The following is a 26460-nucleotide window of genomic DNA, read 5'->3' on the forward strand; positions in this document are numbered from 1 at the left end:
AACTAAAGATCTGAGCTATTAAAATAACTGAAAGCCGGTCTTAGAAAAAACTTGCTTCTGAGTATAAAGCCACACAGCAGTACATAATGTGCATGATGTTTTCATTGACATTCAAACATAGCTTACTTTATGGAACCTATAAAGATAAGAGAGTAGACACATTTTCAGCTGTAAGTAAGTTGACCAGATTTTCAAAAGACGAATATGAAATTTCCTAGCTATAGTAACATAAAGTTTCAATTTTATTAAGGACACAGAGGCGAGGATTATGCTCAACTTTCCTCCCTTTTTATTTCTCAGCAGCCTTCAAAAAATGAAAAAGACCGTCCTTCTTATTAGCCATAGGGAAAAGAAACAGAAAGAATATAAACCAATCATAACTTCTGCCAGTATTCATAGTCCATTCTTTCTTTCTGCCCCTTCTTTCTTCATGCGACAGCCGTCCTTCGCAATTTGTGCCTCATTTTGCTTGGAGTTCTCATTTCCTACAACAATGAGGAAAATATTACCAATCTTTCAGAACTGAAGACCTTTGTTTGACTTATTATGATTTACCAAATGATCGCATATACATTGTGACAGACCATCAGTAAGAAAAAAATGATCACCCTAAGCAATAAGAATCCAGAAAGCTATACTTATACTTTGCGTCGACAATTAGCTCCATACAGAGTTGTCCTTCTCTACACTTTAGCTTTGGGTGGGAAAACAATGTCAATTATCAAAGCAGGGGATAAACCTTACCCTTGTGTCCTTAATAGAATGAACCAATATTATGAGAGAGGCCCCACGTACCAAAATAAGAAGGCAGGACGCATGAATGCCAGCAGTTACGCAAGTATGGAGTTAATTTATACTCTTGGGAGACCAATGGTCCCGATATCGAAGTGATTTTAATACACTCACGACTGATGATATAGCTGTTGCGGCTTTCTTACAAAAACTAACCCAAACAAAAGAATAGATGTAATTGAACCCCTACATTGTGAGGATGGAGCTATGAGGCCCAGCGAAAGATTCACTTACCCATAGGGATCCTACTTTTTAAGGCAACTCTATGAGTTTGATTGGTATATTGAAAAAGATTTTTAAAGAGAGACATAGAAAAAAATCTGTCTTGAAAAAGGTGGTTACTATTCATAAGAACACCGCCGAAGCGCGTCAATGCACTGAATTAACTAAATCCATTCAACAGACTGACATAATCAATAAAGAAGTTTGTACTAATCATATGCCTGTTTTTTGATTTTCTTTATGGATTAGTCCACAAACTATAAAGAAGTGTATTGTCGTATATGTTTTGTGTCTCTCCTTCTTTTTGTCTCACATCCTTGTTTTTATTTTCTAATTTTTACTTATGTTTCCATTACAACGTATTGTACTAGATTGTATAAATATTGAAGCTATCTTTGTATTGGAACTGGTATGTTTTCCCAATATTTAAAAAAAACAATTTTTAAAATCATGTATTATACAAGGAAAATGTTATAATCACAAAATGATTTTTAGGTGTGGACTAATGTTTTAACTTATGACTTATTGATTGTATGGTACAATTTTTGAATCTTAATAAATATATTATATATTTTCTCACCTTTAGAGTAGTTGTGGCCCTACAATTATAGAGCTGTTGGGCTTTGATATGTGAGGAGTATGAATATATGAGCTTTTTTTTAAAAAGAATATGTGATCAAACCACCAAAGGGAATATTAATTCTTCTTAATAGAACTGAAACTTTCAGTTATGACAGATACATTCTATGTCAAAACCGGAGGCTAGGATATTGCAGTTTAAAGTTTATCCGCTATTAGGGCTGCCATGTTTACAACTGGTTTAAAATAAAACCTCTTCAACGTAGAGTCTGAAGACCAGTCTGAAACATTAAAAATATCCTTGCGCCTTGCCCCCAATGAAAAAGCCTTGGAGGCCATTAGTCCTTGTATTAAATGTGCTCCAAAAGGGAAGTATCAATGTCTGCTTCCTACATGATACCTCCCATCCACCTGGCTATAGTGGGGGTAAAAACTGCTTTAAACGGTTTTTGTATATAATTCAGAAGAAGTTGTTCTCAGCAGGGTGAACTTCATCATTCACAGCTTCATAGGCCTTAATGCACCGTACCACACTTAGTTTAGGCATCTCATCGAAAGCTGGCTACGAAACTAGTTTGGAATTACATTTAATTCTTCTTGAAATATGAAAAGTACCTATCCAGGGTAAATACTGCATCTGTAATGTTTGTGGCTTGAACGTCAGACAAGAGATGAGGAACAGGAGCACAGCCAACTTATAAGAAAATTCCTGCTGGTAAGATATTTAATGTATTGCCAGGAGGTGAAGAGATTATAGGAAGGAGTACCTGGGTTCCGAGGAGGAAACGATAGCTGAATTCACCTCATCGATTTTTTTGACTAAATTGTGTTCTCCTATTGGGGAATCTTCTATCGGGAGATGTCCCGCAGAAATGTCCGATCTAAAGGTATTCATTGACCTGTACGCCTTCCTGCGGAAACCTAGGAGGATAATAATTTCTGCATAAGGACATCGACCCCACAGGACCTGTACCCCTTTGCAAACACCAATTCATCCCTCTAGGCCAGGCAGATCTATATTGTTTAACTGTTCCATCAGCCCATGCCTTCGACAAGAGCTGTTCAGCTTCTTTTGAAACTCCTGGGATTTTCCATTGTTCCCTGTAATCATCCATAACATGAGTTGTATCTTCTCTTCCATACATGCTGGCGATTCCCTAGAGGGTCCTGGACAAGAGCTTGCTTCTGGGTAGAAAGACTGGAGAATCCCAAGAAAGTTCCATTATCATTGGAAACCAGGTATGCGATCTCCAAAGCAGTGTGATGATGCCAGCTCCAACCTCTAACTTGAGCCAACAACCTCGTGATCATCATGATTGAGGGAAGGCATACCCTTTCTCCTGACACCAAGCATGGAGAAATGCATTCATGGATGTTACTTGTGTAGGAGAGTAGGATCTGCTTCCTATGGTTATCCCCACTTTTTGCTGTGTTTCACTGGTTTTTCGACTTTAGTCTGGCCGTGGCCCTGCTAATCAGGAATACAGCCTAGCTGTTCTCTCTCTAAATTGATTGCATGTACTTTAGGTACATACCAGATTGGTTCCTGGGTCACCCTTATGAGTCCCTAGTATATGGCACCTTAGGTACCAAGGGCATAGGTACCCCAGAGGCCTACCAGGTGCTGAAGCATGTATTATGCCACCCCTGGGAAGCATTCCAAAATGGCACCACAGGTCTGCACTTGCTATATCTACCAAAATATATAGAGATATATTAACCTATAAGTCACTCCTAAGGCAGGCCTTGACAATCCTGATGGCAGAGTGCTTTGCTTTGTGTGAGAGGGTGCCCTAGCATGAGCTGAGCCCCTCTGCAGCTTTCGGAATCCCTTCCTTATAGCTGTTCTATGATATAGCCATACCATTTACTCTCAAGTGCATTATAATCCTCGCGGTTAATGCTAACTTTGGTTTGGCTTTATCAAAACATGTCGTGTTTGGTGTGAAACACTTTGGAATACTACCCCCGTAAGTTCTGGCGGCGGGGGTAGCATTCCACCCTTCTACAGGAAGAAGACATGTACACACTGGTATACCCGGTAGAAGTTTAAAAGAGCCTCAGCATCACAAAATGGATGCTGCTGCTACAGACACGAGTCTGACCTCCTGCTGCTAGACGAACCTCCGGCAGGGGAGGCCTGGACAATAGGTTTCCTGTCCAGGGAGTTGCCAGCACCTCCCCAGACAGGCTTTAGTGTATTGGGGCAGGGTGGGTTGCATTCAGTGAATGCTTTTCAGACACTGCTTGTGGCACACAAGGTGCTCCATGCATTTCCCAGTTCAAACCGGTTGCTGGGGCACTCAGCCCCATCTCTGGTGCAAAACTGGACTAAGGGGAAGGGGTGTAACCACCCCCTCCCCAGGTCCTCCCATAGGTGGGACCCCAGAGTTAGTCCAACCCCTAAACTTAGTATTAGTATAGGAACCCAGTCACTAGGATTTTAGATTACCCTGGACGAAACTCTGAAGAAGAAATCTTGGACCTTTCGACATTCCATTTCGACTGGAAGACAGAAGAAATCTCCCTTGGGGTCAAGGAGTGACATCCCTGTTCAAACAGGCACCAAAGAAGCATCTTGCCGGTCTACATTTCCGAGGCTCCCGCCGGATCCTGAAGAATCTGCGACACAAGACATGGACTACCAGACATCTCTGAGGCCGACACAAGATCCCAGCAAAGCTGAGACCTGCAGCCGACACGAGAGACGTGGGACCGGAACTCCTGGACATCCTGCTATTTTGCAACTGCACCTACTTCCCGAAGTTGTGCATTGGGCTATTTTTTACCCTCGCCCGAGCACCTTTTGCACCGAATCTTAGAGGCCTACACTCCACGAGTGTTCCGTAGGCCCACTTTCTGCATTGCAGCTCGAGGCTCCTTCGCGATCTCTAGTCCGTTGGCTAGTGGGTCCCCAAGAAGGACAATCCTTTGTTTCTTGGGCTTTCCTGGTTGCTCCATATGTGCCCTGACTCCCCTCCAAAGGGTGAGTCCCTCAGACCTTGCTGGTCTGCACCGAAGCCAATCTTGTCATCTTGCATGGGTTGCTGTTGCCAAGGCTTGTTGGGTCCAATCCGGATACCGACACTGCAGCACTCCACATCCAACGTGGGACAGCTCGAATCCAGCTCCTGGTTGTCGTCGACACCTCCTGGACCTCGTGGCTGAAGAGTCAAGCTTCACCTACTTCACCTTAAAGCACCCGACATCGGCTGGCATCTTCCTGTCGCCATCCTGGTCACTGGCTAGTGACCCAGACTCTGTCCCCTCTGCTTTCAGGTTCTTCTGATCTCCGATCCACCCATGGATCCATCCGGACACTTTGCTCCTGGTCGCCTGCAGCACTTCTTTGCAGCTCTCTATAGGAATCGACAACGAAAGCCGACACGAAAAGACACATATGCACCCGACTTCCCTGGATGCGGTAACATGAGTACTTCGGTGCTCCCGCGGGTCTTGACTTTCGAAGTGTCCAGTACTGAAGGGGTTCCCTTGCATTCCACTCCGAAGTGTCCTAAATCTTTAACTTTGTAACTTTAACTTTCGCCATAGAAGTCAATGGTGATTGGTGGCTGTGTTTAGACACTGCATGTGTCCCCCGTGGGTCTCCTGCGTCCCTACCTTGGGTGGTTCCTGGTTGCCCCAGCGGTTGTACAGGCCCTAGGCCTAACTTCTATCCCTCACGTGGTTCTGAATGGTTTGTGAGGCCCCTAGGGCAAAACGTATACTGTGCTAGTTTACTGTGTGCTATTTAAGTTCTTGTATTGTACTTTTGCCTCTAGCCTCATAAAGAGACTAGAGGGGTTGTGTTTAGAATAAATATATATAAATATATATATATATATATATAAATATATATATATATATATATATATATATATATATATATATATATATATTACCTACTGGCGGTCGCCAGTAGGTATATATAGTTAGGATTTTTTCTCTATGGGATTTTTGAAAATTCTATGTCTAATAACTTTGGCGTTTGTGGACGGAATTGGCTGAAATTTTCAGGAAAATGGCACATTTTGTTTCTGAGCAGCCCTTGAAAATTTGGGGGGGGTTCGTCAAGGGGGGGCCGAGAAAAAAGGGGGGTCCCAAAACGTGTTTTTAACATTGAGTTTTCCATAGGGCGGTTGGCCTCACTTTTAGCCCGAACGGCTGAATGGATTTGCACGAAACTTGGCAAAATTGTAGGGACTGGTAGCCCGATGTGCCTTTGCTAGGTCTCAATATATGTGCTCCAGTGGATTTTGAGAAATTAACGTTCAAAAAAAGATATATATCTGTAACAGCGGACCGGGCAGCGCTCCGGTTCGCGGACTTTTCGCGGTACGGAGCTTTGTGAAGCGAAGCTGATTGGTTCTCCGGCGTCTGTGAACATTCCAAACAGTCCGTAGCGGCCGCCATCTTGTCTCTCGGTAGGATCGAGAGACAAGAGGAGGCCAAAGCGAAGGGGCAAATGACCATAAGTGGGCATAGTAGATCCTCGCTGACCCCCTAGGTTTGATGTGGAGGTTTTAAAAGGGTCCCGCGGGGCAAAAAAAAATAATAATAATAATAATCGAACGGCTGAATGGATTTGCACGAAACTTGGTAAAATATTAGGGACTGGTAGCCCGATGTGCCTTTGCTAGGTCTCAATATATGTGCTCCAGTGGATTTTGAGAAATTAACGTTCAAAAAAAGATATATATCTGTAAAAGAGCTCCGCTTCGCGTAACGGAGGTTTGCGAAGCTGATTGGTTCTCCGGCGTCTGTAAACATTGCAAACAGTCCGTAGCGGCCGCCATCTTGTCTCTCGGTAGGATCGAGAGACAAGAGGAGGCCCAAGCGAAGGGGCAAATGACCATAAGGGGGCATAGTAGATCCTCCTTGACCTCTTAGGTTTGATGTGAAGGTTTTAAAAGGGCCCCGCGGGGCAAAAAAAAAAATAATAATAATAATCGAACGGCTGAATGGATTTGCACGAAACTTGGCAAAATTGTAGGGACTGGTAGCTCGATGTGCCTTTGCTAGGTCTCAATATATGTGCTTCAGTGGATTTTGAGAAATTAACGTTCAAAAACAAGATATATATCTGTAACAGCGCTCCGCTTCGCGGAGATAAAATTATATCTGTATTACCTAGCTGTTGCTAACACCAGTTAGCGACGGCTAGTAGGAGATAGCGACCATCTTGGGCCCCACTTTGCATGTGAGTGATATTTATCACTAATGACATGCAAAGTGGGCATGCCAAGATGTTAGCGACTGGAAACAGTCGCTAACATCGCTATCTCCTATTATCAACTTTTGGAAATATTCGCGATAAGCGCGAATATCTCCAAAAGCTAGCACCTGCCCTGAGCAGTTCTTAGCCATGTTATCCAATGGGAGGTGGATAACATGGCTAAGAGCATTAGCTCGGTAATGCATGAATATCGCTGAGTTTTCAGCGATATTAATGCATTGCGGTCGTTTTTTATCGTATTTGCGATAAACCTTGATAATAGCAAGGTTTATCTGCGATAATTTCTGACGATGCTTAGCGGTAAAAAAATCGTTGCTAAGCATCGTTAGGGATAAATATCGCTTAACTTTGGTAATATGCCCCAACGTCTGTTAACGTTCGATTCGAAGGAAATCAGGAAGTGTTGAAAAACATTGTCTGCGCCATCTTGTCTTTTTTCAAATGCCACACTTTTGTCGTGCACGGCAGCCATTTTAGATGCCTTGACCAGACCCACTCTGTGCACGCTGTCGATCCTTAGCATGGCTCCCCACCCTCGCAAACATCTCCCCCAGGCAGTGGTCACCCCCGCTCTCTGTCTTATGCATGGGTAATAAACCTCCCCCCATCTGCGCTGCTCTTCCCTGAGAATCACACCCTGTGCCCGCCCGACACCTCCCTTTCGCCCTATTCACTACCGCACCCTCTGACACTCCTTTTCCTCTGTGTCCGATTGTCCAGGCCGGTCCTAGGGTATCAGCTAGCCCTGCAGATGTAGTTTATGGCCCCAGCTGTAAAGAATCACCCCTCTTCAAAGGAGTTATAGTAGATCAAGGCCCACACTCGATGAGATCCGTCACAGCAGACGCGTTCCTATTATCTGAAAACCATCCTGTATTGTGATTGGGGAGGGGACCGAGCCTGAAGCGGAAGATTCCAGGGATGACTCTTTGTACATCAAAGTTTTTACAATTATGTGTCACATTAAAAATATATAGCACTCCGACAAAGTAGTAAGATTATTAAACTTTAATAACTTATAAATATATACAAGAAAACAAAAACAGTAATAACATATAAACATTTTTAGGGAAAAACAACGAAGTAGCGGTCGGCTGTGCGAATAGTCCCAACGCAGCACAACGTCCAGATTTCCGGCGTGGGGCGTCGCGGGGGGTGGGTCATCAGTAGCAAACTGTTGTGCGAATAGTTCCAAGGCAGCAGAACGATGGCACCAAGGTGATGTCCAGTAAGTTGCCGCACTGGTTTTGGTATCCTACAATGCTGCTCCGAATAACGGCGTGGGGCGCCCCGGGGGAGGCGGCGTGAACGGGCCTCTCCAGGTGGAGTGTCATCTGTTGTAGTGGGGCGCCCCTTTACCGTTTCAGTTGCCATTCCGTCCGTTTTTGGTCCACTGTGTCAAAAGCCGCAATTCAGCTGAGTTGCGCCCACTCTTGCGGTGCAGCGATAGGCGGCTGTCACAGGACTCTCAAAATGGCGGCAGGCTGTTTCCTTTTTGGGCCTGGTCCACTGAAATGGCCCTGGGACACCTTGGAAATCGGACGCTTGTCTGCTAGGTCTTGGACCCCATTCTCGAAAGCGTCCCCTCCGCCTTGAGGATTCATCAAAAGTTTTGGGGGCCCCCGACTCCTGTAGGCTTCTGGTGGGGAGCGGCTGCCATGATTGCTCGCGGAATGACCACGACGGAGCTACGAGATGGTGGTGCTCTCATGCTGACGCCAGCTTCAGTCTGAAACATCCAGAAACAAGGTGGGGCTTTCATCGTTTGGGAAAAAAAAAAAGTTTTCATCCAATGAAAAGTGTTGTTTTTAGGTCATATGATCAAGCCTTCCATCATTAGGAAACCAAAAGTAAAATGAACCAATGAAAAGTTTTATAAACAAGTCACATGACCTGTTATGCGGCATAGGGTATAAAATGCGGAGAAAATACGTTGGCACGTGAGGCGGCGTCAGTAGCGGACCGATGTGCGAATAGGCCGAAGGCAACACAACGCGCCAAGATCCGGATGGCACCGAGGTGGTGTCCAGCAAGTTGCAGCACTGGTGTGGCCATCCTACAATGCTGAAAGTCGGCGTGGGGCGCCCCGTTGGCCTGTGAGTTTGCGTCAGTAGCGGACCGATGTGCGAATAGGCCGAAGGCAGCACAACGCGCCAAGATCCGGATGGCACCGAGGTGGTGTCTAGTAAGTTGCCGCACTGGTGTTGCCATCCTACAATGTTGAAAGTGGGCGTGGGGCGCCCCGTTGGCCTGTGAGATGGCGGCAGTAGCGGACCGATGTGCGAATGGGGCCAAAGGCAGCGCAACAATATTTTCGGAATAGAAGACACCACAAGGCGCTGAGATGCCAAGATCCGGATGGCACCGAGGTGGTGTCTAGCAAGTTGTGGCACTGGTGTGGCCATCCTACAATGGTAAAAGTCGGCGTGGGGCACCCTGTTGGCCTGTGAGATGGTGTCAGTAGCGGACTGATGTGCGAATGGGGCCAAAGGCAGCGCAACAATATTTTCTGACTGACACCACAAGGCGCTGAGATGCCAAGATCCGGATGGCACCGAGGTGATGTCTAGCAAGTTGCTGTACTGGTGTGGCCATCCTACAATGGTAAAAGTCGGCGTGGGGCGCCCTGTTGGCCTGTGAGATGGTGTCAGTTGCGGACCGATGTGCGAATGGGGCCAAAGGCAGCGCAACAATATTTTCTGTATGGAAGATACCACTAGGCGTTGAGATGCCAAGATCCGGATGGCACCGAGGTGATGTCTAGCAAGTTGCTGTACTGGTGTGGTCATCCTACAATGCTGAAACTCGGCGTGGGGCGCCCCATTAGCCTGTGAGATGGCGTCAGTAGCGGACCGATGTGTGAATAGGCCGGAACCAGCACAAGGCGCCAAGATCCGGATGTCACCGTGGTGGTTTCATAGTTGAGAGGCACTTCATCTGCAGTGGGGCGCCGAGATCCGGATGGCACCGAGGTGATGTCTAGCAAGTTGCTGTACTGGTGTGGTCATCCTACAATGCTGAAACTCGGCGTGGGGCGCCCTATTAGCCTGTGAGATGGCGTCAGTAGCGGACCGATGTGTGAATGGGGCAAAGGTAGCGCAAGAATATTTTCTGAATAGAAGACACCACAAGGCGCTGAGATGCCAAGATCCGGATGGCACCGAGGTGGTGTCTAGTAAGGTGCACTGGTGTGGTCATCCTACAATGCTGAAACTCGGCGTGGGGCGCCCCATTAGTCTGTGAGATGGCGTCAGTAGCGGACCGATGTGCGAATAGGCCGAAGGCAGCACAACGCGCCAAGATCCGGATGTCACCGTGGTGGTTTCATAGTTTAGAGGCACTTCATCTGCAGTGGGGCGCCGAGATCCGGATGGCACCGAGGTGATGTCTAGCAAGTTGCTGTACTGGTGTGGTCATCCTACAATGCTGAAACTCGGCGTGGGGCGCCCCATTAGCCTGTGAGATGGCGTCAGTAGCGGACCGATGTGCGAATAGGCCGAATGCAGCACAACGCGCCAAGATCCGGATGTCACCGTGGTGGTTTCATAGTTGAGAGGCACTTCATCTGCAGTGGGGCGCCGAGATCTGGATGGCACCGAGGTGATGTCTAGCAAGTTGCTGTACTGGTGTGGTCATCCTACAATGCTGAAACTCGGCGTGGGGCGCCCCATTAGCCTTTGAGATGGCGTCAGTAGCGGACCGATGTGCGAATGGGGCCAAAGGCAGCGCAACAATTTTTTTGGAATAGAAGAGACCACAAGGCGCTGAGATTCGGTTAGCACCGAGGTGGTGTCTAGCAAGCTATGCAGCTGAGTTGCGTGCGCACTTGCGGCGAATAGGTCGAAGGCAGCATAACAATGTTTTCTGAATAGAAGACACCACAAGGCGTTGAGATTCGGTTACCACCGAGGTGATGTCTAGCAAGTTGCCGCACTGGTGTGGCCATCCTACAATACTGCTCCGAATAACGGCGTGGGGTGCCCGAAGGGGGGGGGAGGCGGCGTGAACGGGCCTTCCTAGGTGGAGGCTCGTCTGCTGTAGTGGGGCGCCCCTTTACCGTTTCAGTTGCCATTCAGCTGAGTTTCGGCTGCTCTTGATGCTACAGCGACAGGCGGCTGCAACAGGACTCTCAAAATGGCGGCCTGTTCTTTGGATTTGGGCCTGGTCCACTAAAATGGCCCTGGGACACCTTAGAACTCGGACGCTCGATTTTTTTTTCCTTTCCTGTACATGCAAAAAAAGGTAAATGCCCGGTACGTTACACGCTTCATCTGCCACGATGAACTCTCCAGAGGAACCGAAAAAAAATATAGTTATGGTAACTATACCATGCATCGTCATATGGAGAGGTGGCACCAATTAATTATAGTGCTGCATAAAAGAGAGATTTGGAGGAGAACCCCTGACCTGCTAGTACATTCATCAAAGAAGTGGCACTGACAGCATCAGAGGCAAGGGAAACGGTCCCAAATATTTAGAAGAACTTTGGAAAGATTAAAATGACATGTTTAGATTGTGGCAATTTAATTTCATGTGGACAGATGAGTGTTACTCTAATAAATACAGCATATGAACATCATCATATTCGATGGTTGGTAGAGACATTTTGACTATATCCTGGACCTGCCCGTCCTCGCCCAAAATGGCGCCGGAATAAATGGGACTCGTAACTCCTTGTTGTGTACTGGTTGCAGAACCTTAAAATCACGAGATACGTATGCAGTTTTGAAGCACATGGCGGGCGGGGACGAGAATTGATTGAATATTTCGACATCCCTATTGATATTAAGTTCTGATGTGTTATTGATTACTGTACTATTGAAAGTTCGAATTAACGTCACCCATGGTACTTGCCCGCAAATGTATATCTAGATAATTTTATTGTAACTGGCCCTGTCGTATTTTAATTATAAAATGTACGTCCACCGATTCCGTAACTGTTAGACACCTTAGTTCTTGCAACCTAATGGCCCGCCCGTTACGTTCCTCTACAGTGTAAATGTCTACTCATCATATACGATTACAGTTTGCTCCGTGGCCGGCCCACGTGGTTATAGGCTCGTATTTGTATAATGAAATTTTCACAATAAAGGTTTTTAAAAGAAAACATGGTAGTAGTATATACATTGGTAAAGTTTTTAATAATAGTCACTGTTTTAGAATCATTAAAAGGCAAGTGAAATAAAGCAGATCAATTACATGAAGGGTAAAAGGTATATTACGAAGGAACGCAGTAAAGATAAATGGTCAAGGGCTGTTGTGTTTTCTATTCCTGCAACATAAAGTGATCGATAAGAATCTCATATTCAGGCGTATCGGCGACTAAGACAGCAGGTCGACCCTCTTTTGCTCAACGGCTCCGTCATGGGACGAAGAAACGCTCTTTTTCTCGAAAAAAGAATATATTTTACTTGCAGGACAGTTGTAAATTTTCCGGGAAAGTACATTAGCCTGGAACATTATAACATATATTTAAGAAAAAATAATGTTCGGAAGTAATAAAAAGCGTAATTTTTAGGTCATATGACCAAGCCTTTCATCATTAGAATAAGAAAAGTAAAATGAACCAATGAAAAGTTTTATTAACAAGTCACATGACTTGTTATGCTTACGTTACGCGCTGCGCGCCCCGGATGACTTCCGGATGCGCTAACGCGGCGCGTCATATGACGCATTACGCGACAACGCAGGTCTAGAATATAGTCAAAATGTCTCCACCAACCAGCGGTCGGAACACAACCCCTTTCAGCAGGCTAAATAGTTCTGTTAAATGACAACAGAAGGGACAGGCAACAAGAACCATCAGTCAAAGAGGGGAGGGCTAGTTCTTCTCTACCGGGTTACATTGGGGCGCTACCGGAACTGATCGAATTGGTAGTCTACAGTGTTTCTGGATGTTTCAGACTGAAGCTGGGGTTAGCATGAGAGCAGTACCATTTCGTAGCTCCGTCGTGGCCATTCCGCAACCAATCATGGCAGCCGCTCTTTATCGTTATTTTGGGCGGGGTGGGTGGCGGAGCCGAGCTGTTTTGCAGCCATCATTGTGTGGAGTTCAGTTCATTTCACTAGTTTTGTATTTGTCATGAGGGGTTGTTCCTTATGTTTCTATTTTAGCGAGGTCAAAAAGAGATCCCATTAGTGGCCTACTGATTTTGCTCGATTCCTTTTCTTTTTTTTTTACACGATTTTTCGTTATCTGCAAAGACTAAACAGAGTATTGCGACTCTGTGTTTGTTTGTAAATAGAGAATGAACCAAAGAGAACCAATTCTAAAACAGTAAATACTTGGATAACAATCAATCAAATGGAGAGAGAAGCAGGCACGACGTATTACAACGGGGGCAAAGGCCTGCGTTAACTACCCTTCACTATGTGCAAAGAGAGAGTACTCCTAATAGAAATGAGGGGGGGCGGCACCATTCAAAGCAGATCAGTGTGCATAAACACGAAAATGTTTTCACTTACCACGTACTTGACATTCGACAGCTTATGATATTTGCTATTAAAAAACCATTGAAATTCACTGAAAAAACCATAGGTTATAGACCATATATAGTTAGGAATTAGCATTTACAAAACCTTGAAAATTCACTGAAAAAACCATAGGTTATAGACCATATATAGTTAGGAATTAGCATTTAAAAAACCTTATTTTACTCACACAAAACCATTGAAATTCCATATATAGTTAGTTGCACTAACTATATATCGCGCACCCGCAATCCACTGCTGATGATGTCACATATTACATCATTCATGACATGGTCAGTGACATCACTGATGACATCACTGATGACATCTCATTTGACATCAATGACCACATCACTGATGATATCATTCATGTGACAATACAATGCATCTCCTCACATTTTAATATAACCTCTGTTTCACCCAGTGTTAAATACAGAGTATAATTTTTGAAACCATTGACACACCAATACTAGTTACTACATATGTACTCACTGATTCCTACGTCTACACACACATTCACTCATTCACCCATACAATCATTCATACATACAATCACTCATCTTTACAACACTATCATATGCACTCATACACCTATACAGACACTCACACTCTGCCACTCATCCATGGAGTTACTCACACACCTAGTCAGTCCTGTAAAGAATCAATCACACTTCCATTTTCTTGTCTATACAGTTAAACATAGAGCACCTTACATTTTCAAACATATACTAACACATACTTACCTTGTTATACAATCATTGATATAAGTACACATTGATCTGCACAGAGTCACACACCTCCCAGCCAGCCACACACACACTCAGTCTCCCATACAAATACTTGGACAATCAATCAATAACCCATATAGTTACTCATATAGCTACTGATCAACACATGCAGCAGTTTACAGAACAACAGACATAATGATGCACAAATTAAGACAGTTTAGTCACTAACCCATGCACTCAGTGAGACACATTTAATCACTCACTCATACAGTCAGTCATGCACCTACTAAATCCTTCGTCCAGACACTTATACATCCACTCATTCTTCAATATGTAAGACATATTTAAACTTTACAGAAACATAAAATCACTGGATGTTGTTATCAGTGATGTCATCAGTGATGTCATTTGAGATGTCATCAGTGATGTCATCAGTGATGTCACTGGCCATGTCATGAATGATGTAATATGTGACATCATCAGCAGTGGATTGCGGGTGCGCGATATATAGTTAGTGCAACTAACTATATATGGAATTTCAATGGTTTTGTGTGAGTAAAATAAGGTTTTTTAAATGCTAATTCCTAACTATATATGGTCTATAACCTATGGTTTTTTCAGTGAATATATATATATATATATATATATATACCTTGTGTGGTGTACTTTCATTTAATCATTCAAGAGATTATAGAATGGTAAAACAAGCTGCTTTGCATTCCTTTAAGACTTAGCCTGAAGCCTGCTCTCCACAGCTACCACTAGGATAGCTTTCTATAAAGGTTGTCTTAAACCTACCATCAATAAGGGTCGTTTGGGCTGGTGCAAGGTGCCCACTAGAATAGTGGACATAATATGCCAGGCCAACTTCTCACAGCTTGCAGGTCCGGTCTCCAGCTGAAGTATTTCTCCAATTGACAATGCAGCCGTGAGGCAAATAGATCTACTGTGATAGGTCCCCACCTGAGTTTTATCCTCTGGAACACATCTGCATTCAACTTCCACAAGATTAGGTCTTGTAGATGTCTTGAATGCCAATCACCACTTTGTTGGCTTGACCCAGGAGATAGTCCGCCATCTTTAAGATATTGTGATCCAGATAGAATTGCCAGAAATCCTTTGCAAAGCATGTGGGGGCTCTGAAGCGAGAACCTGCCAATTGGCTATATTAGCACCGCACTGAGATGCTGCCCATTTACAGCAGCATGCAACATTGCACTTTTCTTTTGTCCAGCATTATACCGCAAAGGATCCCATTAAAAATTCTATGCAGTTTCTCGCTGGCCCTGGAACCCCTAGCGGCCTGGATTTGCTGGGAGCTGTCGATTTGAGGTATTCGCTGGTCCCCTGATTGGGAGGACCGGATCTCGGGTGATATTCTACTTTATCTGATCTCGCCTAGGAAATCCCTTATTGTTGTGTGTGATGTGTTGGCCTCCTTTGGTAGAAACTCATGGCTATCCATCAATTGGGGGAAATCTCTCTTGGTTGTTCTTAGGGGGAGACGACGGTTCCTCCGCGAAATTGTCCTATCCAGGTTAATACGGGCGATTTCAAATATCTGGGGATTTTCATCTCGTTGGACACGGCAATCCAGTATGCGAGGAATCTCCTTCCCCCTTTGCAGAGGCTTAGGAGCGACACTGCTAACTGGAAGAGACTTCCCGTCTCGTTGTTGGGGTGAGCGGCCCTTTTTAAAATGATGTCCCTGCCTTCTTTTCTTTACGCCCTTCAAAATACTTTGGATGTAGTGCCGGCCAGTTTTTTCCGTGAGGTGGAAGGGTTGCAGCATAGTTTATTATGGGAGGGCAGACCCCATATTGCTTTAGCTAAATTGACGCTACCTTGGTATGATGGAGGTATTGCCCTCCCAGACATTAAGCGATACTACTGGGCTTCCCAGCTGGCTGCAATCAACCAGGGAACATATGGGCCCGTAGCCGACCCCGGATATGCGATGGATAAGTGTCTCCTCCCTGGAGGTATTACAACAGGGCACTGTATTCCAAGTCAACGAAGCTGAACTTGACGGGGCCCACTAAACATGCGGTGAAGATCTGGCACGATGCCACGAGGTCTTTGGGATGGAGGGACCGGTTGACGCTAGCTACCCCACTGTTCGATTCGGAGCGTCTGGGTAAGCTTTGGCATACGAGAGGTTTTGATAGGTGGGCTCTGATAGGGATCTTCACCATCCGTGATATTTAGAGCAGGGAGAATATTAAGACATTCGAAGAACTACAGCTCGAATTTGAACTAATGGGAACTGAGTACTTTCGCTATGCGTAAGTCCGGCATGCATTGCAGGCAGCCCTGCCTGATGCCTCACCTCTCTAGGATAGAATTTTAGATGGTCATCTACCCGAGAAAACTATCTCCCTGAACTATAAGAAATTAATTAATCATAGGGCGGATCTCCTTAGGGAGTTAAGGGATAAATGGACGCGAGATGGCATAGAATTGGATGATGAGGACTGTAATCAGCTGTTTCCTCTCTAAAAGTGGTTGCGATCCCAGCGCGATTGCGGCTTGTTCAGTTAAAAATACTACACAGGGTTTATGTCACAGGCCACCATCTTGTTCGAATGGGAATATCTGAAGTAGGATGTTGTAGACGGAATTGTGGTCTTGTGGGTACATTCCTCCATATCCTTTGGGAATTTCGGTATATCGCTGAGTACTGGGGTAAGATCCATAACACTATACAGGAGGTTTTGGGGGTCGCAGTGCTGCCAGAGGCGAGGAAATGCCTCCTCAATATCTGGGAGCCTACTGACCTTAATTTGGCAAAAACACAATGGACTACACTAGGTCTCATGATAACAAAAAGGAATATTGCTCAGCTGTGGGGATCCGAGCGGCCTCCTACCCTTGAGGCCTGGAAGAACGACCTGGATTGGTGTATGTTTCGTGAAAAGACTGTTTACATAGCGAGAGGCCGGCCTCGAAGATGGGCTTCAGTTTGGGGGCTTTGGAACAGATATAGGGGAGAAATCTGTGTACCACCTAGAGACTCTGTGTTTGATATGCCCTCATCCCCTGGATTCCCTCTCCCCCTCCCCCCGGGAGATGTAATGTGATGTTATGATGTGATTCTTCTGTACTGTGATTGTTGTTCTTGTGCTGGCCATTTTCCCACTCTGGACACAGCACCCACATCTGGAACCCAACCGGTTTTGCTGGTATAAGATTCCATAATGATATTGGGGCTGTATCTGAAGATTGTTTTCCCGTTCCAGGCCTCCAAATGGGTTAACCACCACCTCAACTCTTATTTGACCTCCTCCATCACTGGATCCATTTCCGAATAAGACAAGCCACTGTGCAGATGGTCGCCTTCAGCCTCTGGAGCACCCTGCAATGCATGGGGCCCATAAATATTGCTTGTATTGAAGATGCCAATAAGCCCACCAGACAGGCAATCTGTCTCACCTAGGTGGTCTGTCATGAGAAAGTTTTCCAGAGTCATATTTTTTGTCATCTCCTGGATTGCAGACTTAAGGTGGTTGTTTTGGCATCGATGACAAAACCCAAGAAGGTAGTTTTTTTGGGGGGAGGGGAGAGTAATGAGAGACTTGTTCTTGTTGACAATGCCCAGATCTTCTAGTAACCGTACTGTCATCTGAATATATTCCAACAACCGTCTTGGATATTGATACAGCGAGGGTTCACCTGCCCAGAATTTTACCATACTCACCTGGGCCCATAAACACATACACACTTTGAACAGGTAAACCTACGCTTTAAACCAGTAATATTTTACTTTTAACCTTTTAGGACCTATACCTTGACTTACCAACCCTAGTCACTGGTACCTAGAGTCCTAAGGGATCAAGGGAGTTAGCAAGAAAATAGGTAGTAAATAATCATTTGCACTCATAAAATAACCACAGACTCAGGAAAGATTTTAACACTTTATCTAAATATTTTCTTTAAATGTCAAAGTCCATACTACATTAATCAGAGTTTGATCAATTAGAAAGAATAAAATCAAAGCAAGATGATGTGAAAGTACCATGGAACGTTCTTTAAGCATTGAATTATAGGAAGGGTAAGAAATGGGAAACAACAAAATGACATACCCCCGCAAACCTTATATTTACCTAGAATGGTGTGAAGACCAACCCTGGCCACGGGCTGGGATAAAGGACAGGACCTACGATAGTGCAGGTGCCAAAAGGAAAGAACAGGTGCAGACCAGAATCAGGATAAGTACGGACCAAATTGTATCAGGACAAGACCACCGCAGGTCAGGACCGGCACCCACAGCTAATGTGCAACGCCAGCGTCACACTCCTCTCTGCAGCTAACAGTCAGACCCCGATTGGGTTAGCGAATCTTCTTTTCCAGGAACCCCTATTGGGTTATCGAACTCCTTCCCAGAACCCCGATTGGGTTATCGATTCTTCTGACAGAGTGCTCTGCCAGCACCTCTGCTCTCGATCGCCTATTGAGTGCGTTGGGTCAGTGACAGGTCAGCTATTCGGACAAGTCGGACAATCTAACTATCAATAAGAATTGCAATGTAATAGAACAATTTGTTCAGCTTCCTTCCAAAGGGTCAGAAGGTAAGGTGCCCATGAGCATCTTCTAGCAAGTCAGGAGATGGCAGGAATTCAATGCCATTTAATGCCATGGCTTGTAGACTTGGGAGAATTTTGGCGCATGCTCAGTTTCAGGACCCAAGATGGAGCAACATTGTCCCAACACGAGCTAATAGCAAAGTCAAAGAAAAACAGTTTTAGAACAAAGAATAAATGAATGCACTGTATACCACTTATCTCTACTCTATTCCAATTACTTTATTTTAACTACAGCATAAGCAATTATGCAGAACAAACAACTTAATAAAAGCAGCATTGCAAGCTTTAGCACGTTAAAACATAGAGCAGCCATTTTTAGTTCTAGTGCGCAGAAGCAAAGTTTTCCCACCAAGCTTAAGGATACGTCATGTCACATGAGTATGACAGACGCATGCGCAGAAAGGTTCCCGCGTTGCGGCGGCCATCTTAATGCATTCAAGTTAATGTTAGTCAAAGCACGTAGAAAAGCTTCCCCTAGATACTAGAAACGTCGTGTTTTGCATTGTTAATAAGACAAAACATGTTTATTAGTGTATTACAGTTTATTTCGAGAGGGCTGAGTCCAAGCTAGTCGCTTTACGTGCAGAACCTTGCTCCATCAACATTGATCCATTAAAAGAATGTTGTCCAGGTAGACTAAGATGCGGACTCCCTGAGAACTGAGGTATTCCATGGCTGGCTACAGCACCTTCTTGAAGGACTGTGGCACTGAAGAGAGACTAACGTGCAGGGTCTGAAATTCGAAGGTTTGATGATCCCACATGAACTGCAGGAATGCAGAGGAAATATTGGCACTGTCAGAAATGCGCTCTTTAGATAAAGCCGTGCAATCCTGTTGCATGGTCTTGGTAGATCGTGTAACAGATGGATGCCCTCCATCTTGAAATGACAGTACACCAGACACTCTTGGAATTCCCGAAGGTTGATTACCAGGTGTTCGCCACCATCCCATTTTTTCACCAAGGAAAAGGCGTCTCACAAAGCTATCTGAATAGATGCTGTTTTTAACAAGTGCCCCCTTTTCCAGCAAATCTACTACTCCTTAGTTGATAAGGGCTGCCTGAGCAGTGAAGGATACACATCTTGGCCTGTGAGGTTAACACAGTGTACTGTAGAATTCTATGTGGAACCTTTGGACTGTCATGAAGAACCCAACCATCTGATGTGAGGGTTCTCCACTTGTGGAATAATTTTGGCAATCTCCATCCCACTTGGGATGGAGATTGCCAAAAGATGGGAAGAAAGGAGAAGTCTTACCATGGTTTGCTCCTTCCATGTGTCCACATACAATTCCTCTGGCACCCGGTGTTTCTGGAAACCTCTGGAGGTAAGAAACCTCTAAATTTGTGTTGATCTTGCCGCTGTCCACGCTGAGAACCACGGCCTCTTGGTGGGGAATTGGAGGGGAAGTGTCTGGCCAAGAGCCCTCTACCATGGCCAGCCCAGGGAAAAACCTTAGGAGCAACGATTTTCTTTAGTGAGGCTTGCGCCTTATCTAGGGAACTATATATGTGACAACAAACTTCCCCAACTCCTTAATAGAAGAGTGCTGTGGACAAAAGTGAATTAATTTTATTATATAAATAATATCTTAAATGCATGGAAGATAATCTGTAATTTTAAAAGTATATTTAAAATAAGAGTGATTTAAATAGCTAGGAAAGAAGCAATTGATGTCTTATTATGTTTGTGCTTAACCAGAGAAGTTTTACCTTATCTTCTATAGTACAAGTTTTGAGTAATCCCCCTCCTTTGGTCAAGATGATTATCACACTATCCCCAGTCTGGCCCCTCTGCCAACTCCAACTCACTACTATCTTATTTTAGTGCTGAAAAAAGTGACTTTTTTTATATAGTGCTTCAGGTAATGTGGTTTAATATTTAACAGTAGACAAGCATCTCACAGCATTGACATCTCATTAAGAAGCATTCTCACTTGTGAGTTCCCAACCACTAAGCTTTTAACCCATATTCTCCAATATTCTGTCCATAGAAGGTATGGGAACCTTCTTGAAGGAAAAAGTAAGCGATGGTGAAAGGTGAAAGAAGACAGAGAGTAAACAGGCATCATGAGAAGGACGTATTAAGAGGAAAATACAATAAATCAATACTGCTTCATGAACTACTACAGACTTTTTTAAGTTTTGTAATTAACATGTAAACTTAATTGCCATTTTAATAGTTCCCATTTAACCAACACTGGAAGAACAGAAGCCTGAGTTGGCCTTGCTGAGATGCAGAATTGCGACCTGCATAATACTGCAGACATAGGGGCAGAGTGTTAACTCACTGGGCCATACAAATGAGGTTGAGTTAAGAAGTATGCCTGTGTGCTTTTTTTCTGGCTTCCTTATTACTTATTAGTTAAGCACTATGCTCAGCTAAAACAAACATTGGCCCTGTTTCAGACTGTGTCGAGTTGAGTTGTAGTTGCTATTCATTGCACCTGATAACATCTGATACTGTGAGGTTAGGTATTTATTGGGTGTGATAAATAGAACATATCCCAAGGGTTTTGGGGAATAAGATAAGGATTTTAGGGCTTAACACACCAACATTTGCCTACTGGGTGAATACTCTATTGTTTCCCCCGTTAATTTCTGGCACATTTTACCCCCTGATATTTAACAAAGGATGAAATATTTAACACACTAGTAATTACCATGTGTGGGTTTGCGCAGGGGTCAGTAAATTCTGACCAACTCAGAATCAAGGCCCAAGTGTCAATACTAACTATTAAATGGCTGAGTCTAGCATCAATGTTAACAAGCATTTACAATGCAATGGTCTTGGCATCATTAAAGGTAGAGCTATTGGCATTGCTCATGACATTTCTTTTTTATTTAAATCATTAATATATGGCATTGTCATTTACATTGCCAATAGCTTAATCGTTAAATAAATGGCATTGTCATTTACAATGCCAATAGCTACACCCCTACACAGAGCCACCCTCACACAGCCAGGGGGCAGGGGAGCAAGCACAGCGAGGGAGCAGGGAAGCAAACACAGCGAGGGTGCAGGGAAGCAAACACAGCGAGGGTGCAGGGAAGCAAGCACAGCGAGGGGAGCAAGCATATGAAAGAGGAAACATCTCGAACCTAAAAAAAAGAACAGTGGCAAGGACGAGATGCAGACTCGGGGAGTAGAAAATATCTGCCGTAGAGGGTAGGCATATGGAGCAGAAAGCTTTCAGGAAAGAATGGTTCACACGATACTTGTTGTCAATACTCAGGCATACAAGGCAAGTGACTGGAAGGCTCAGAAAATAAGTGAAGGAGGGACGACAGCGGTAGCACTTACCTTGGTCCTTCCGTTGATCCTGAAGTTGCCGAGCTTCCCGTTACAGTGCCGGATTAGGTCGCCCATGCAACTCATCAGGAACCCGATGGCCTTGCATTCGGGCTTGCTGCCTTCCACCCAGGTGATCTGGTCTGCGACGAGTCGCTCTTCTGGCTCACTAACTGCCCGTCCGTAAAGCGACCCGTGCCTCACAGCTCGCGCACCTCCCGCGCAACGCCCTCGCCCGCCACCGGGCCCAGGATGTCGTCGAGCACGCAGATGCCGTGCTTCTCCATGCATAGCAGCAGGTACTCTCGAGCCAGTCGCTGCGAAGGTGGCGGGACCACGGTGCTCCACTGTAAGAAAGAAATGAACACTGCCGTGGATGGAAAGGCCCTATGCTAGGGTCCCAATTACTTAATACCTTTATGGACCAGAGAGCAATGCCAAGTTAGACAATTACAACATTTGTATAAAGTCCATTTTTCTCTTTATTTTTTCATTTTTATCATTTAGAGCACACAAAAATACAGTTAATCTAATCTCTGATAAATAAGCAAGTTCATCATACAAAATAGCAATTCATAATTCACAGTGAGCTCCCGCACATAACCACACATACCTCATCAATCCTCAATCACGACATAATCATACAACATCATTCATACTACTTTCCTCAAATTAAAAACCAAATCATGGTACACAAATGCCTGGATAGAAGGTCAGGTGGAAATACACTTTAGATACAAGTAGGCTAGATCAGATGGAAAAGGGCCGATCCAACAGATGACAAAGGATCGCTGTCTTTGACACCATAGGCGCCTACGCGCGTTTCGGTGAAGCGGCCACGTCAGGCCACACCTTCATCAGGGCCAAGAGGTACCGTGGGGAGGGGGAACAACACTGTGATAGAAAAAAAGTTTTTTTTGGGTTGTGAATATATACATTTAGTAGAAGAACAAAACATTAATCAAAACAATTCATCTTAATGTGATAATTATTTTCTATTGAATTATTATTACAATGTCAACATGTTTTTAAAAGAAAAGGCATTGAGTATCCTGATCCACAAGGGTTTCCATATGTATTCATCATTTATTATCATCGGGTTAGCAAACCTCCTTAGACTCACAGTGAAATGGGGGATTTCTCCATTAGGCTCTCTACATTCATCCATCTCGCATTCATTCATCTCTCTTATTATACACCTAAGTTCATTCACTTTGTTGAGTTTCGCAGGTAGGGAATCCCTCTATATAAGGCGTTAAGGGGGAGCACATTCTTTCTTGTTCTATCTCCTTCTTGGAAAAAGGAGGGGCGGGAGAGGGTGCTCTTCCGATCAATCTCCTGATTTTAATCACTTCTAATCTGTATCTTCAGACTAGTATCAGGGGGCTTACCTATGGAACAAACAATCTTGATCTCAAGGCCAGGGGGTGTTATGTAGTGTGGATTAGAATAGACTACACTTGTCTTCCACTTAGAGTTATTTATATGTGGGCCCGGAAGGGCTTATGGGTGTTCTTCCACAGGTCGGATACACTCCTAAGAAGAAGAAACAATCCCATCAACAAGTTCATACAGCGGAAAAAGGCACTAATCTGGGAAACATCACGGGATCAAGACTCTGTTCTGCGGATATTGGAAACATAAATAGTCAAGCAGTTTACCTGGGGTATTCACTAGTTTGTATCACAGGGAGCTGAGCTCAAACAAATGGGAGGGATCAGTCTCACGAGTTATAGGCAGATCAGGTGCAGTAAAGTCATCCCAAAATAGCAATTCCTATAAGAGAGTTAGGATTATTGTTAGGTAAAGGGGTGAAAAGGGGTGAAAAGACGAGGAGAGGGGTAACATCACATTCTCTCTTTATATATGGCCACCTCGACTTCCTCAAAAGCACAAGATGGTTTCTGGAAGCAGGAGGAAAGGTGGAGTAACGGTTGTTTACCTTTTAGTGTCACTGAAGATGAGGAGTCCTCGAGGCTCAGGATCGACGATGTTCGTTATCCAGATAGATAAGAGGGAGGTCGTCTCCTATTTCTAGATGTGGTAAACATAAATGTATATTAAAGGTGAATTCAGTCAGTGCTTCCAGGTTGTAACTAGGAATATGCTTGATTCCGTCAGAGGCGAAATCTCGAGCTGCAAAGACAGCAATCCGAGATGAGCTCAATAAGGAAAATGGTGATTTACCTCTGATTAAAACACGATTGTTTCTCTCAGTTTAAATGTCCTGATAGGGGCGCGATATCCAAGTGTGTTGCTGGGTCAGAGTCTCCGTCTAATGAAAAACAAACACAGCGTGCGGTTTGAGCAATGATAGAGGGCAAGTACTGCACGATCAGTCACAGGTACGGAAGTTACGGGCGATTATAGGCGCCAGCAAAAGTAAGCCCCACACTGAAGGACGCTGTATACATGGTGGCGATAGGTCCATAATAAAGAACAGACAAACAAATCGTGTGGTATAGGAAATGATGATGGGCAAACACTGCACGTCAGTCACAGATACGGAGATTTTGGGAGGGAGGGGTGGGGGGGGAGAAGACCACCGACGACTTCTGGGTGTGAAAAAGGCCGCTTTATTTGGAACAGGTGCACATTACAATAACAGACCTCGGCAAATGCCTTACAAAACTAAGCCTCACTAACTTTAACGTACTAACCCCACCCCCCCTCCCCCGCCCCTAACTGGTCTTTTTAGCCCCGCCCCCGCCCCAGCATTACAACCTTAACAACATACAATATCATATTCAACACAATACATATGCTTATAAAACCAACCTCTTTATTAACGCAAACACCCCTGCCTGCCTTTCCATCATTTACTAACCCCCAAACACTGTAAATGCCCCAACCATAAAACAGCTCAACAATCCCTGTAAAAGACCCCCTGACAACCATCCCATCAAAAAACTCTGCCAACCCTGGCCAAACTTCCGCAAACTCCGCGTAACCCACAAAAAAGCACCTGCTCCAAGCGACAGTACAGAAAAAAAGCCTGTGCACCAGGACCAACCAAAACAGCCCTAAGAAAAAAGGGGGCAACCGAAGCTAAAAAACCCTGAAAAACTATAAAGCCCCCCCCACCCCCACCCGCGAACCAACCAGAGGCAGATCCTCGCCCACAGGAAAAAAGGGGGGGGGAACCCCCCAAAAGGATGAAAAAAGGGGGAGGGAGGGAGGGGACAAAGAACTACCTCACTACACTCCCGGCCACCAGCTCACCAATGACAAAATGGTGGCCGGGGGTGGGCGCCCAGCGCATTTAAGCGCTGGGCTGCTTTTGGGCTGCCTTTGGGCTGCTTTCTGGCTGCCTTTGGGCTATGCCATATTGCCGCCCAAATATGAAATGGCCGTCGGGATCCCTAGCTCCTCCCCCCCGCCCCTCCCAAACAGCCCGGGGGGGGAGCCTCCCGGTGGTCGGCCGCCCCCCCCAAGCCCCCCTTGGGAGGGAGGGGTGGGGGGGAAGAAGACCACCGACGACTTCTGGGTGTGAAAAAGGCCGCTTTATTTGGAACAGGTGCACATTACAATAACAGACCTCGGCAAATGCCTTACAAAACGAAGCCTCACTAACTTTAACGTACTAACCCCGCCCCCGCCCCTAACTGGTCTTTTTAGCCCCGCCCCCGCCCCAGCATTACAACCTTAACAACATACAATATCATATTCAACACAATACATATGCTTATAAAACCAACCTCTTTATTAACGCAAACACCCCTGCCTGCCTTTCCATCATTTACTAACCCCCCAAACACTGTAAATGCCCCAACCATAAAACAGCTCAACAATCCCTGTAAAAGACCCCCTGACAACCATCCCATCAAAAAACTCTGCCAACCCTGGCCAAACTTCCGCAAACTCCGCCACCCAGAAAGACGGGGGGAGCAACTAACCCCCTCTTTCTGCCCCCCAACCGGCAACAACCTTAGCCTTTCCAAAGAAGGAAAACCCGGAACCGTCCCACCTCAGGCCACCCTGTTGTGATCCCGCACCACCAAGCACCGAGACAGCACCTCTCTCAACTCGAGCAAATAAAGCTCCATCCCCAACCGTGACAGATGCACCCCATCACCCCTGAAGAATTCCACCGCCTCAAATTTGATGTCTCTGTGACAAACCCTACCAAAACCCAGCTCCCGACAACAGCGCGAAACCTCCAAGTTGACCTTCCTGCGCGCACGATCAATCGCTCTAGGGTTGCGCGCCCCCCTCCAAACCCTCCGGGCGACCAACTCCGTCCACAAGACATGGCAGCCCGCCCACTGCTCCTTCAACATAGCCAGGTCCCTCTTCATGGCCCTCAGCAACACCACCCCCTTCACCCCGCACATGTCATTCTCGCCCAGGTGTAACAGCAAGACATCCGGGCATTGCCCCCCAACCAACCCGGAATTCAATGACTGCACCAAGTCCCTCCACAACATGCCCCCCTTTCCTTTCCACACAATGTTAAAAAAGCGAGCATTGAAACCCAGCATCTGTCCGAAATGGCCCTCCCGGGCCTGCACCTGAGCCCACTTCACAAAAGAATGCCCAACGATCCATATGTTCAGAG

The 26460-nt window shown here is 45.2% G+C and overlaps 1 long non-coding RNA gene across 1 annotated transcript in view; it reads right to left on the minus strand.

Moving 5' to 3' along the window:
• Positions 1-277: 277 nt before the first annotated feature.
• The window catches only part of LOC144768846 (uncharacterized), a 285224-nt gene continuing 259041 nt past the window's right edge, over positions 278-26460 (minus strand). The window contains exon 3 of the long non-coding RNA XR_013598640.1: positions 278-485. This is a non-coding gene — a long non-coding RNA (uncharacterized LOC144768846). The remainder of the gene's footprint in view (positions 486-26460) is intronic.

Source organism: Lissotriton helveticus, chromosome 7 (assembly GCF_964261635.1).
Source record: "Lissotriton helveticus chromosome 7, aLisHel1.1, whole genome shotgun sequence".
NCBI lineage: Eukaryota > Metazoa > Chordata > Amphibia > Caudata > Salamandridae > Lissotriton > Lissotriton helveticus.